A 13,182-nucleotide genomic window follows, 5' to 3' on the forward strand; every position below is an offset into this window, starting at 1 on the left:
TTTACAAATAAGACCCATGAAAACTAGTCAACAGAAAATAGGTTAGAATAATAATACTAATTAAGTAGTAAATATAAATGCAATGAAAACCATCTTAAACTAATTTCGCACAAATTTTACGTGGTGCAAAAAATCCACAAATATGTAAGCCTAGTGCTTTCATCGGGCACACGGCTTATATGTCCTAGAAGCCGAGTGCCTTCTTCGGGCACACAGCTTATATGTCATATAAGCCGAGTGCTTGCTCCAGACACACGGCTTATAGGTTGCTCCGTGACGGCGCCGTCAACCACTGCGGTTGCAGACACGTGGCAGATGTCTTTGCCGAGTGTGTGTTGTAAGCCAGGTGCCTTTTCACGTAGATACCGTGTGTTTCATATAAGCCGTGAGCTTTTCTGCGGTACTCGGCTTATAGATGACCATAAGCTGAGTTCCTCTTATTTACCGGGTATTTTTTTCTCCGGACTCGGCTTAGAGAAGCATAAGCCGGGTGCCCGAAAAAAAGCACACGGCTTATATGCCAGCACACGGGAAACCGGGATTTTCCTGTAGTGTATGGAATACATAGTACTCAACATATTTACAGTATTGAAATTTAAGTACTGTAATTAACAGTGTCTAAAACAGAGTTAAACTGCTGTTAATAGGACAAAAATTCAAAATTAATCAAGAAAAATGTAGGATTAATTCGGCAAAATCGTCCAGGATTTAAAATGGACCGAAAACACATGAGTCTTCTGGCCCATACGGCCTTACACGCGGCCCAGCCGCTCACCACCTGGAGTGGTTTCGTCTCCCTCGGGAGCAACCGCTCCCCCGACCCCCGCTGCCAGCGACTGTCTCCTGTCGGCGAGGAGCGGGAGAAACCCGGCGCGCCGTCATCTCTGCTGCGGGGAGCCACGCGGAGGGCGCTGCCGCTCCGGGGCGGGGGGAGGGGGGGGGGGGGGGGGGGGGGGGGGCAGCCGAGGGCCGTTGCCTCGGGCGCCGCCTGCTCGGATGTGAGCCAAGGGCCGCGCCGTCGCCTCCGCGTCACGGTTGTGGGCCGTCCTTGCGGGCGCCGAGGTCGAAGGACGCCGCTGCGTGCGCGCTCGAAGGAGTCGCGCCAGACTGCGTCGCCTCGCCTTGCCTTGCTTTGCCGACGCGCATGGAGCAAGTCACCGACACCGGAAGGACGAGCCGCCGCGGCGCGCGCGCTCCAGGGGGCGCCGGCCGGAAGCTGCGACAATTCCCTCGGCAGGCGAGGCCATGGACGAAGTCGCTCCGCGTCAAATGCGGTGGCCGCGTCGTGCGCTAGGGGGCTTCACCGCGGAGGACGGTCTAGGAGCCGCGGCCTCGGGCGTCGCGGAGCGGCTGCGAAACCGGTGGTTCCGGTGTTCTGGTCCAGCGCGGGGCCAAGGCCAGATGAAGCTGATGCCATCGTTGCGATGCGACTCGACGTGCGGCAGCGCCGTCGCCCGGGAGTGCGTCGCCAAATCGCTCTGCCGGGCCGCGCCAGAGCCGGAGTACAGCGCTGGAGGGCGTTGCCTCGCTCGCGCTGTGGCATGCGAGGATGCAGGCCGCTGCCAGCCTAAACCGAGCGCCGCCGGCTGTTGTGGTCTGGCGAAGAGCGGACGTCGTCTAGGACGATCCCAGGTAAGAGCCGAAGGAAATGATTCCATGTAGCATTTGTTGTGTGCAGGAAAGAAATCGGAAAGGAAGCACCTTGTTTCTTGTCGATCTTTGATTTCGTTCCTAATCCTTTCCTTGTTCTTGGTATTCCAATCTCAAGGCTAACGGCTCCATGGGAGGATAGAACGGGATGTCTGGAAGATGGAATTGAAGATCTTCTGAGTTGATGTCGCTCTTCTTTGGATTTCTTTTCTGTCAAGAGTGTTGCAGGCATGGCGGCCTGGCCGGCGGCGTCGGAGTCCGCTGCGATCCAGGGCCATTGAGTTGGAGGAATAGCCCTCGCCTCTGTGCGTGGGTAACCGCCGTCTCGGGCATGGCCCTTTCCTTTCGCCCTACGCCGATAGAATCGCTCCGCCGGAAGCGTGCTGATAACGTATTGAAGTGTAATCTGAGAGAGAACAAATGATTCAAGTGTTGTTCTTTATTGATGACAAACACATATTTATGCAACAAGGCCAAAAGACATGATTTAGGAACGCGTCTCTTCAGAAGAGATGCGAGGAACCACCGCGTCGGTTGCCAGAATAGCAACCGTACGTGGGAGACTAATAGCAGGGATTAATCTTTAATCAAGTAAATTGATTAAATCCTAACAGATAGCTAGCGATTAGCGATAGAAAAAGGAGGTCGAACCATCACGACGTTCGATCCCTCTTTAATAGTAGAGATAAATTGATTAAATCCTAACAGATAGCTAGCGATTAGCGATAGGAAGAGGAGGTCGAACCATCACGACGTTCGATCCCCTTTAATAGTAGAGATAACTCTGCCACAAACCTGTAGTACACAGCTAGCATATACAGATTAGATAAAATAGAGCCTCTGCTCCAGCTGAATAATTTAAACCAAACATAACCTCAAATACTTTATTGCATCCGCTAATTATGGAAGTTTTGGTGTCCTCACTCCTCACTACAAAAGCCAATGTTAGTTAAAACGATTTTGGCAAATACATTATATCGCAAACAGTAAATTCAGCAATGTCTATGCCAAAATTTTGTTATGAAAGGGCGAACATCCAATGTGGTGCGACGTCCATAAACACTAAGAAAATGTACTGATCGGTTTGCAGAGAAAAAAAAAGTAGAACATATGAACATGGTTTGTTGACATAAAACCAAATATGTCGAAGGAAGTTAACATCATAGTCCGTCCTTATGTATATATTTACTCGGATGAATAGAATCACATTGTATGTTCAGGACTGCATTGTTATAAACCATCAGCAACCATTTTAATTGTATATAGAAAATAAGGTGTTCATTTAATACTCGAGATTCAGCAAAGCACCACTAACAGAGCTAATTGTGGTATTCATATCTATGGTGGAAGATTACGTGGCGAAAGTCCTATTCTGAGCTCGAGCTCAGATGGACCTGTTATCCCAGCCGTTGTCTGGCGCTAAGATTCGCATCAGGAGATGTATTTTACTGCATATTCTGAGTAGTATGAGATGCTTTTCCAGATACTAGGGCCCACTCACCGACCGCATTTATTGGGACATCCATCATCCAGCACTAGCCGGCTCAGATGGACACTAGCGTCGTGGTGCACGGCTCAGCCGTTACACACCCAACGGTGGCTTCCAGCAAACATTTTTTTTAATATATACATGCACTGCATCGACCGCGCACACCCTTGCTCTGGAAAATTCACTTTTTTTCCTCGCAGCCTCAGGAAGTGCTGCCACCTATCCCTTGCCCCGACTACGTAGACAAGGTGGTCACCTTCGCCTCGCGCGCGCCGAGCTCGCTCTACAAATGCGTCAGGAAAGATGTAAGTGCCCATCTACCATAAAGAATAATCTTTTGGAGCTTGGATCCCCACTCCGTGTCTGAAGTTAGAATCCATGCAGGTTGAGCTATGCGGGTTCATTTAGATCCACAGACACGTACCTGCCCGAGTTGACTCGCGCGGGGCTGACACAGCCGTACGTGCTGCAACCCTCCTTGCTATGCACCCGTCGGCTCCCCTTCAGCAGAGATACAGGCGAGACCACAACTTCGACCATAGCAGCCAGGCGGAGATTCAGCCAGCACATGTGCGCATGCAGCCACAGGTGCAGCAGCTGAGCCTCCCCCGTGCCGCGCCTCCACGCTGCTCCGCCGACAGCCAGCGCACACACCCTTGCTCTGGAAGATTCACTTTTCTTCCTCGCAGCCTCAGGAAGTGCTGCCACCTATCCCTTGCCCCGACTACCTCGACAAGGTGGTCACCTTCGCCTCGCGCGCGCCGAGCTCGCTCTACAAATGCGTCAGGAAAGATGTAAGTGCCCATCTACCATGAAGAACAATCTTTTGGAGCTTGGATCCCCACTCCGTGTCTGAAGTTAGAATCCATGCAGGTTGAGCTATGCGGGTTCATTTAGATCCACAGACACGTACCTGCCCGAGCTGACTCGCGCAGGGCTGACGCAGCCGTACGTGCTGCAACTCCCCTTCAGCAGAGATACAGGCGAGACCACAACTTCAACCATAGCAGCCAGGCGGAGATTCAGCCAGCACATGTGCGCATGCAGCCACAGGTGCAGCAGCTGAGCCTCCCCCGTGCCGCGCCTCCACGCTGCTCCGCCGACAACCAGCACACACCCTTACTCTGGAAGATTCACTTTTCTTCCTCGCAGCCTCAGGAAGTGTTGCCACCTATCCCTTGCCCCGACTACCTCGACAAGGTGGTCACCTTCGCCTCGCGCGCGCCGAGCTCGCTCTACAAATGCGTCAGGAAAGATGTAAGTGCCCATCTACCATGAAGAACAATCTTTTGGAGCTTGGATCCCCACTCCGTGTCTGAAGTTAGAATCCATGCAGGTTGAGCTATGCGGGTTCATTTAGATCCACGGACACGTACCTGCCCGAGCTGACTCGCGCAGGGCTGATGCAGCCGTACGTGCTGCAACCCCCCTTGCTATGCACCCGTCGGCTCCCCTTCAGTAGAGATACAGGCGAGACCACAACTTCGACCATAGCAGCCAGGCGGAGATTCAGCCAGCACATGTGCGCATGCAGCCACAGGTGCAGCAGCTGAGCCTCCCCCGTGCCGCGCCTCCACGCTGCTCCGCCGACAGCCAGCGCACGACGCTGCTCTTGGCCGGAACCAACTTCATCCTCGTCCTGCCAACTAATCCAACCCTAGTCCTGCATGACAAATCAGCAAACTGATTACACATCCTGGCCGAGATTGTTCGTTTGTAGTGGAGCACATATACTTAACACATTTCTTTCATCATACTTCTGCACAATCATGGAAATTTCAAAACATACTCGGAAAACATTACAATTAAACCTATTTTTTTTGGGCCAATGACTCCTGAAAAGCTCACCGGATATTCTTCACACAAAACGTAACTATCACTAGTGCCTAATCATAATTTGAACAAATAATTTTTTTACAAACACTTGATCTCTGGCTATGGTGATCGGTCACAACTTTATGTATTTTGCATAGTGCTACAGGGCCTAAGTTTAGATGAAACACACTCGCTGCTGTCTAGCCGCTACATACATTCAGGAAAAGTGGAAAACCCATGCCTTTGAACTAGTTTTGTCTTAGTAAGTTTAGACATTTCCAAAATCAGCAGCACTAATTTATATGGTCAATTACTTCGAACTTCTGTTCATAATAAGCATCAATTTTATAAAATCCAAGGGGCCCTACAGATTGCAATAAGCTGAATATTAACCGTAGACATTTCGAAAATTCAGCAGCACTAGTTTCCTAAAATTCAGCAGCAGTAGTCTGTCATATTAAACCTACACATTCCGAAATTCAGCAGCAGTAGTTGTCCTCCCGTAGTCCTAGTCAATTTCTTAAAATCCAAGGCTAAGGGTTTTACCTTCAAAAGCATGCACACAAGTTCATGAAAACCTGGGGACAAGCCAACATTTGAAACTAAACCAGACATGCCAAGCTGGAACACAGTTCGACTTATTACATTACCTAGCCACTGGCCAATATGCAGAGTTACGAAAAGCATGTCAACACCTAAAAATTAACCATGGTTTAGATTACGCCGAAGCTAAAACATGTCACCTACAGGCATATGCCTCAATAGCAAATAAGATAATTGAAAAGACATCATGAGCCCATCAGCTCCTACCCAGTGCATTCCCCAAACTGCATTCTACTTGCCAGCCTTAGTTCCATTGATTTATTATAATTATTTTGCGGGTGCCCCTCAAACTGCATTCTACTTGCAAGCCACAGTTCTTACATTTGGCAGGCTTCCGAGGTTGCTTAGGGACATCACCACATCAGGGCATGTAGTTTGCTTATGCCCTTGTTTTCAGCATATCGTGCAAAACCTAGTCCTCTTGCTTAGACCTTCATATGGAGCCTTCTCCGTACTTGTCGTTGGCCATCCCATATCTTTCTTTTTCGCTGGAGCCAGCAGTCCTTCCAACCTGTTGCTTGTCCTCGAAACCGAATCATTGTTAGCTAAAACAGCAGTAGCTGCTTTGGCGTTCATGTTTTGTTCCGCCGAAACCAGCTCCATGGGAGTCTGATTCACCACAGCCCCCCTGTCTGCCAGTCTATCCTCGAGGCCAAGACCATCCCTAACTTCTGCATAGGGTAACATCACTGTCAAATTCGACTTGAACAACTCCATCAATTGATTGTAGGCTTCAAAACTAGTGTCGCCCAGCCTGACTAGTTCCATTGCGTGCATGTACATCGTGAAGTTTCTGTACGAAAAAGGGTTGTTCTACATACTGTCCTTCTGGTATTGTATCAGATGAGGTGGCAGAATGTCGCGAGCATCCCTCGTCCATGTCTTCACTATATGCTTAGCTGGTATTTTTTAGCCCTAATGAAACCAAGCATCTCTTCATTATGTGCACGCTTTTCATGAGCTTCTCAGATAAAAATTGTACTCCACTGTATCTGATTTACTAACAACAAATCAGTGAGAGCATCACCAGAAGCCTCGCCCAAGGAGTCGAATGTAATGCCGAGAACAGGTGTGATCACATTTTCAGCCGGTTTCTCTGCAAAACATTTGACAGCCTTGTCGAACGCACTGATTCGATTTGGGCATGGTGTCCTGATTGGTGCAGCAGCACCAAGCCTCAGCCTGCAAACACCAGGCAGTAGGCATGATTTATCCAAATGCATTGTACCAACTGCTCTGAATCCACAAAGCTATAGCTGACTGATTTCTTTTCTGCAATCCAATTTTCTATAATAAAATCTTTGCATCTCTCATATCAAATGGTTTCATTTTAATACAGTTTGCTAACTACTCTGAACCCATACATCTCTAGCTGCCTGATTTCTTTAGTGTTGTCAATTTTATTTAATAAAATAATTTCCATCTGTGATCACATAATTAAGCTTTTCATTATCTGACTGTCTGATTTCCATCTGTGATCACATAATTTCCGTCTAGCAGTGTACTTATTCCTCTGAACTCAGCAAACTGCAGCTGCCTGATTTCTTTACCGCACTCAATTTTTCTTTACTAAAATCTTTGCATCTCGTATATCAATGAGTTACAACTGAATGCAATGCACAAACTACTCTGTTTTACTGAAATATTTCCTTATCTGATGACATAAGGAAGTTTTTTCTTATCTGAATTTCAACTACGTGAATGCAATGGAGTTAACCCGCTAAACCTGGTAAATTACAGCTGCCTGATTTCATTAGTGCTACCAATTTTTCTCCACTAATTTCTTTGCATCTCTCATATCAGGAGGGTTCAGCTAAATGCATTGTACTAAATACTCTGAATCTAGAAAGATATAGTTGCCTGATTTCTTTACTGATGTCAATTTTTCTTTACTAAAATATTTGCATCTCTGATGACATACGGAAGCTTTTCCACTTACCTCTTATTCCATCCGGGCACCTGGGGATTCGTCTTCCCCGTTGAGAGCTCGAGCGTCGGAGGGGAGCTATCCCTTCTGCCCGCTGCGGCCTCCGCCCCTGATTTGTGCTTTGCCGCTGTCCGCCGCCCTGTGATGCTGCTGCACCGCATGCTCCGCCACCACTTCGCCATCGGCAACCAGAGGGGCAGGCACCAGGCTCTCTTCTATCTCCTCAAGCACAGCAGATCTAAACCAAGGGAAAAAACAAATCGCTGTCAACAAGCTGACCCAGACGCCCGAAAAATGCAGACAACCTCGCGCGGCGAAGGAAGGATCGATGTACCTGCCGATCGGCTGCATCAAGAACTCCATGTTGGATCGCCGCTGCCGCTCCTGACCTTTATCTCCCAGTCGTCGCCTTCAAATCGCCAGTCGCTTTGCAAGAGAAGACGACTGGACTCTGGATTCAACTCGACTCGTGCGGCGAGACAGTAAAGCGAATTTCCTGATCCACGGATCAGACGGCGGCTCTGATTCTGATCCATGGAACACCTCCCCGGCGGCAAACTGCCATCCTCCCCAGCGTTAAATCTGGCCCACTGGACACCGCTGCCGGGGACGTATTTTGGAACAGTACCCGATTTCTGGATGACCACCAGCGCTAGGATAAATTAATGGCACACATCCAGAGAGGCTAACCAACGACGTGGATAACGAGCTCATTTGAGCTCGCGCTCAATTACTCATTACGTGGGGGCTTCTTTAGACATGTGCAACAATGAACCAATGTTAACATCAACAGTGATTCTGAGAGCACCCCAATTATTATCTTCACTCCATCGATTCAAATTGTATGGAGTGTTTCCTCTCAACTACTTAATGAAAAATAAATTTACTAATCACAACTTTCCTAGGGTTCACTAATTGTAAGTCTGCACCACTATGTTCATAGAGGTAATGAAGCGTAGGTGTATAGCTTTGTACCAAACAAATATTACTTTTATGTGCCATACTTGTAGCTAACCAAAAAAGTTAGCATAATTTATTCTTGAAGAGAACATCTTGTTCCAGCCATGTAAATCATCCTGCAACCGTGCCATCTATGAATCTCCTCAAGAAGGAAAGATGGTGGTCAATTCTTCGCTATTAAAGATTCTGATCCTTATTTGCTCCAATTAGTCCCTGATCTGATCACTTCCCTTTTTTTTCTGGATCCGGTTTGCCTGCTCCCTCCTCATGCTCCCATCCATACTCCCACTTCATCCTACGGCTGTCTTTTTTCCCTTTTTCTTTCTTATCTAATCATCTCCCCCCTGATTTTAAGGGGGTGGGGCCGGACCTTATTTTGTTCCAATCAAATCAAGTCACGTACGCGGGAGCATGGATGGGAGCATGCGTGGGGAGCAGGCAAGTCTTGTCCTTTTTTTCATACCTTGGGGGAACTATGGCCATCGCCCTGTGTGGGTCTGTACAAATATTGTACTTCTGAGAAATTAAAGTTATTGTTTCTACTTCTGACCAGTTCCCAGGTCGTTATTAGAACATATAGTAGAAAATCTAGTAGCATTGCGCATTGCTCGATTCATCTAAAACATATTATGGCTAGCTGAACGGAGAATTGCTGATTTGCAATCAATATTCGTCAATAAATTACCAACAGAACCAAAAAATTCTGCAGTTCAGCCATTCAATAAATGAAGTACAGAACAGAGCACATACCTCGGTCTACATTAGAAAGTCCATGTACCTCTTGAGTGTCCTTGTCTATCTTGCATGCAAGCTAGTTGCAGAAAATAAATTGCCAGTGAGGAGGGTGTCAAGTTCCACCTTCCACTTCCATGTTCAGACTTGAGAAGATCTCCATGTCTCTCTCCGCTGATGGCAACAGCAACTCTGGCGGTCTAGGAATGTCCATCAACCTGGGAGTCTGGTACATCAAATCTAGAGTAGTATGGATAGATCAGGCCCCAGCTGTGGGGCGGAGACATGGAGAGGCCGTGTGCGCTTCCTGCGGGAAACCAAGCGAGAGATGGAAAGCAGATCTTGCTCGGAGATAAGTTGAGCATCGATTGGATCAGGAGAGCCAGCTGTTCATCAAACACCATGTATTTTCTCTTGATCAGATGGACTCTTTTCTTGAAAGGTTTCCTCCAATTTAAGACAGATACATATCTGTTTTTCATTGGGGAGGAAAAGACATGAGGGAGGAAGAGAAACATGAAAGCTTCGGAGAGAGACGTGAGAGATAGGGACTCATCAGATTTGCTGTTTTTTTACAGGGAAGAAGAGGAGACGGTGGAGGAAGATATGCTGGAAATATTTTCTTTTAACTCGTTTTTCCAGAATCGTGAGAGCATTATGGGCCACGTTTTCAGCTTCAAAGATGTAGGGCTTTCTAATCAATCTGTTTTTGGCCAAACTAAGTTGGCTTAAAGGTTTGTTGGATTTTTCTGTACGTAAGTTAATCTAGACCGTAATAACGCAGTCTCACTCTAGATTAACGGCTGTTAATTTCTAATTAATGTGAGAATTTTTAGAGAGTCTGTAATTAGTATAGGTAGGTAGGTAGGTATAGGTATAGGTATAGAGGTATAGATAGGTAGATAATATATTCTATTTAATAAATAATTCAGCTTAAAAAGCTTCACCTATTTTTTGAACCAGAGAAAATAGCAAGTTGTAACCGGAAGAAAAAAGTTCTTCACAATGAGCCGTTTTTAGTTATAAATTGGGACGGGCCGCAGACACATGCCATTTATAAGCGGGAAACACTTATAGTCAGACGTCAGATCTCTTCCAATTGTCAGACCGCTGCTCCACCGTTGATTTCGTTTTGATCGCATGGCCAAGAGAAGCTTCGACAATATCCTGTACGTTCCATCCACCCCTAATTTCCGCACATATAATTGGCACACCCACGACACTCCCCCAATCCCGCAAAATCCGCACCTCCCTCCTTCCAGTTTGGTCAATTTCCTCCCAAATCGCTCCAGATCTGGCTCTCCATCCTGCCGCCGACGAACGAGGCTCCTTGACGTTCAGATCATATGGCCGACGGTATAGAACAACGCATCATGTCCTCCACCATGACCTCGCCCGACGCTACTCCTCCGTGGCATCCCTCTACATGGTTCCTTTATTCGAGTTGACACCGTTTCTGATGCTTCCTGCCATGGATGCAACCGGTTCCTCAACATGGCCACAAGTGGTAATTTTGTGCTTCGCTGTCACATATGTGCAATGCTTCATGGATCTGTGCATTAAGTTTTCTATGTGCTTCCTTTGATCTATATCACATATGAGTGCTTCGGTATCATGTGTGCAAGTATCTATATGTTTCCAGTATTTCATCCATGCCTCCATTTTTTTATACTCTTGTGTTATGTTAGTCAGCATGAATGCTGATTGCCAATATCCACGCTTTCAAAGTAATGGTCTCATTGTACTTCAGTCTAGATTGTCAATAGTCCATAATTAGGTTGACAAATTAGCTTTTCTCATGGAAATAGTTCATTCTCATACATGTTTTCAGTTATATTGAGAACAGACTATTTTAGTATTGTACTGTATTAGCTAATTAATTTATGTTCCTAACTTATTTGCCAAACACAACTTTCTGCATCTAATCGTGCTACCAATTCAAAAAAAAAACCATCCATGCTTCCAGTGTGTTTGATATATGCTACGATATAATGAAGCTGATGCTTCCTACGTTTGTTTCTTCCATATGTTTCTATGGTATAGTGAATTTTGCTTCAAGCATTGTAACTGTATGCTAATTTTCTGGTAAAATCATTTTGATGGAATCATTAGCAGCCATATTTTCTTTAAGGACTACTATAATGTGCTTCAACCGGTGCCACTTTTATTGGTGAATTTTTATTGTAAATGCATTTTTGCACCCTTTATAGTATCAACAACTACAGTTTGTGCTTTCGTCTTTCTAACTGCATGCTTCTAATGTACAGACACCTGCACCCAATTCCAAATGCGCTTCTTTGTTGTCCGCACGATGCCTTGCAATGATGCTGAGCACGTTGTAATTGAGACAAACCAGTCACCGCTCTAAGTTGTCGGTTATACTGGAACAACAGAGAGCTTGTGGCACCGCAGATCTGTTGTCCATGACCAGCTTTTGTAACAAGTGTTGATGTAATAGTGTTTTATTTAGTTGCAAAAAGGAATTGTAATACTTTTGCATATCTTATGAATTTGTTTCAAGGGCTTGATCATTCTTTTTGTTCATGCCGATGATTTCTTTGCAAAGCAAATGTCTTCATTATAGAACAAAAATGCTTCCTTTACATAAAAAATTTATTTCCATCTCCTAAAAATATAAGATAGACTAATTCATCGTTGCATAAAAATGTGTCTCGGAAAAATATAGGTACATATTGTACTAGATTTTTTTTTGAGGGTACATATTGTACTAGATTTAGTTGAAGTACATGCTTCTGACGTTTAAAAGGATTGTTTCCATGGCATAAAGATGCACATAATCTCCCGTAAATATGGTAGCAAACGATTTTCGGAAGCAATCCTCGGAAGCATAATTATTGGAAGCACAATTCTCGGAAGCAGGAAACAAATTCTGGTTATGATATGAATTATTTCCCACTAATTTATGGTTATGATACGGAGCTGGTTTACTACCTGGAAACAAATTATGGTTAGGATTTATATTCCACTAATTCTTGGAAGCACAAATCTCAGAAGAAGGAAACAACGACCAGGCCTATCCTTGGTCCCATGCACGCATAGCAGTTACGATGCACAGTCAATTAACGCCACAAATTTCGCTCAAAAAAAATAACGCTACAATCCATAAATCACGTGAGGGAGTTTACTACCAAATCTGACGGCCAACATGCATCTGATCCAATGGCCGTGGACTGGTCTGATAGGTGAGAAGCATCAGTAGTCTGATGCCTAGTAGATTTGACAAGTGTGTGCATCACACAACTAGCGAACGCCCCACTACTAGAAATGAAAATACTGTGCAAGATGAAGCCCTTGCGTGTTTCATACTTGAATTTTGGTCGCACCATGTGATGTGATTGGATCTGGTACTGGATGGATACCTACAAACTAGCTATTGATTTTGTGTTGTCTGCGCGCCAGCCACCTACATCGGGTCCATCAAGTGCCGCTTCCACCGCACCAACTCCCAGGGCCATGGCCAGGGCCAGGGAAACCACCCTTCTTCACCCCTTCACTGGCCACGGCCAACGCAGTGCCGCGGCACCCGGCCTCGCCGTCCTCGTCCTCCGGCACCGTCGCGACCCAGTGACGCAGCCCAAGCATCAGTCTCGAGAATCAAGAATGCTCAGACAACGGAGAGGGAAGGTAAGATCATATACATGTCATAAAGAAGAGAGTTTATTTACTGCTCCCTCGATGTATTTTTTTCATTTGTTTAGAGATTGATTACCATCCGTGAGTTAAGGTAAGGTTAATGTGATTGAGCGATTTTTTTTAAATCAAATATTTGTTTTCTAATTAATGTGATTGAGTGATTTAAGGTAAGGTTAATTAATTTAGATTTGATCTTTAGAGATTGTTCCTGGTTGATTCTACAACACTAAATAACTTGCGCCAGTATAAAAAGTTCTGATCTGTTCAAATTTCTTTTGTTGTGTGAGAGGGTGACGCGAAAATTAACTGATGAAGTGGGAAGGGGACGAAAAAAATCTATGAAAAAAAACCA

The 13,182-nt window shown here is 45.8% G+C and overlaps 1 pseudogene across 1 annotated transcript; it reads right to left on the minus strand.

Annotated features, from left to right (window-relative positions):
• Positions 1–4,481: 4,481 nt before the first annotated feature.
• On the minus strand, positions 4,482–8,097 carry LOC125527432 (uncharacterized; annotated as a pseudogene). The gene is made up of 6 exons (XR_015599378.1): positions 7,819–8,097; positions 7,497–7,722; positions 5,879–6,739; positions 5,501–5,649; positions 5,269–5,382; positions 4,482–4,796 (listed from the first exon to the last, which is right to left on the minus strand). The product of XR_015599378.1 is annotated as an uncharacterized LOC125527432 (transcript).
• Positions 8,098–13,182: the final 5,085 nt, after the last annotated feature.

The sequence above is a fragment of the Triticum urartu genome, chromosome 3A (genome assembly GCF_056163025.1).
Source record: "Triticum urartu cultivar PI428250 chromosome 3A, HENAU_Tu73, whole genome shotgun sequence".
NCBI lineage: Eukaryota > Viridiplantae > Streptophyta > Magnoliopsida > Poales > Poaceae > Triticum > Triticum urartu.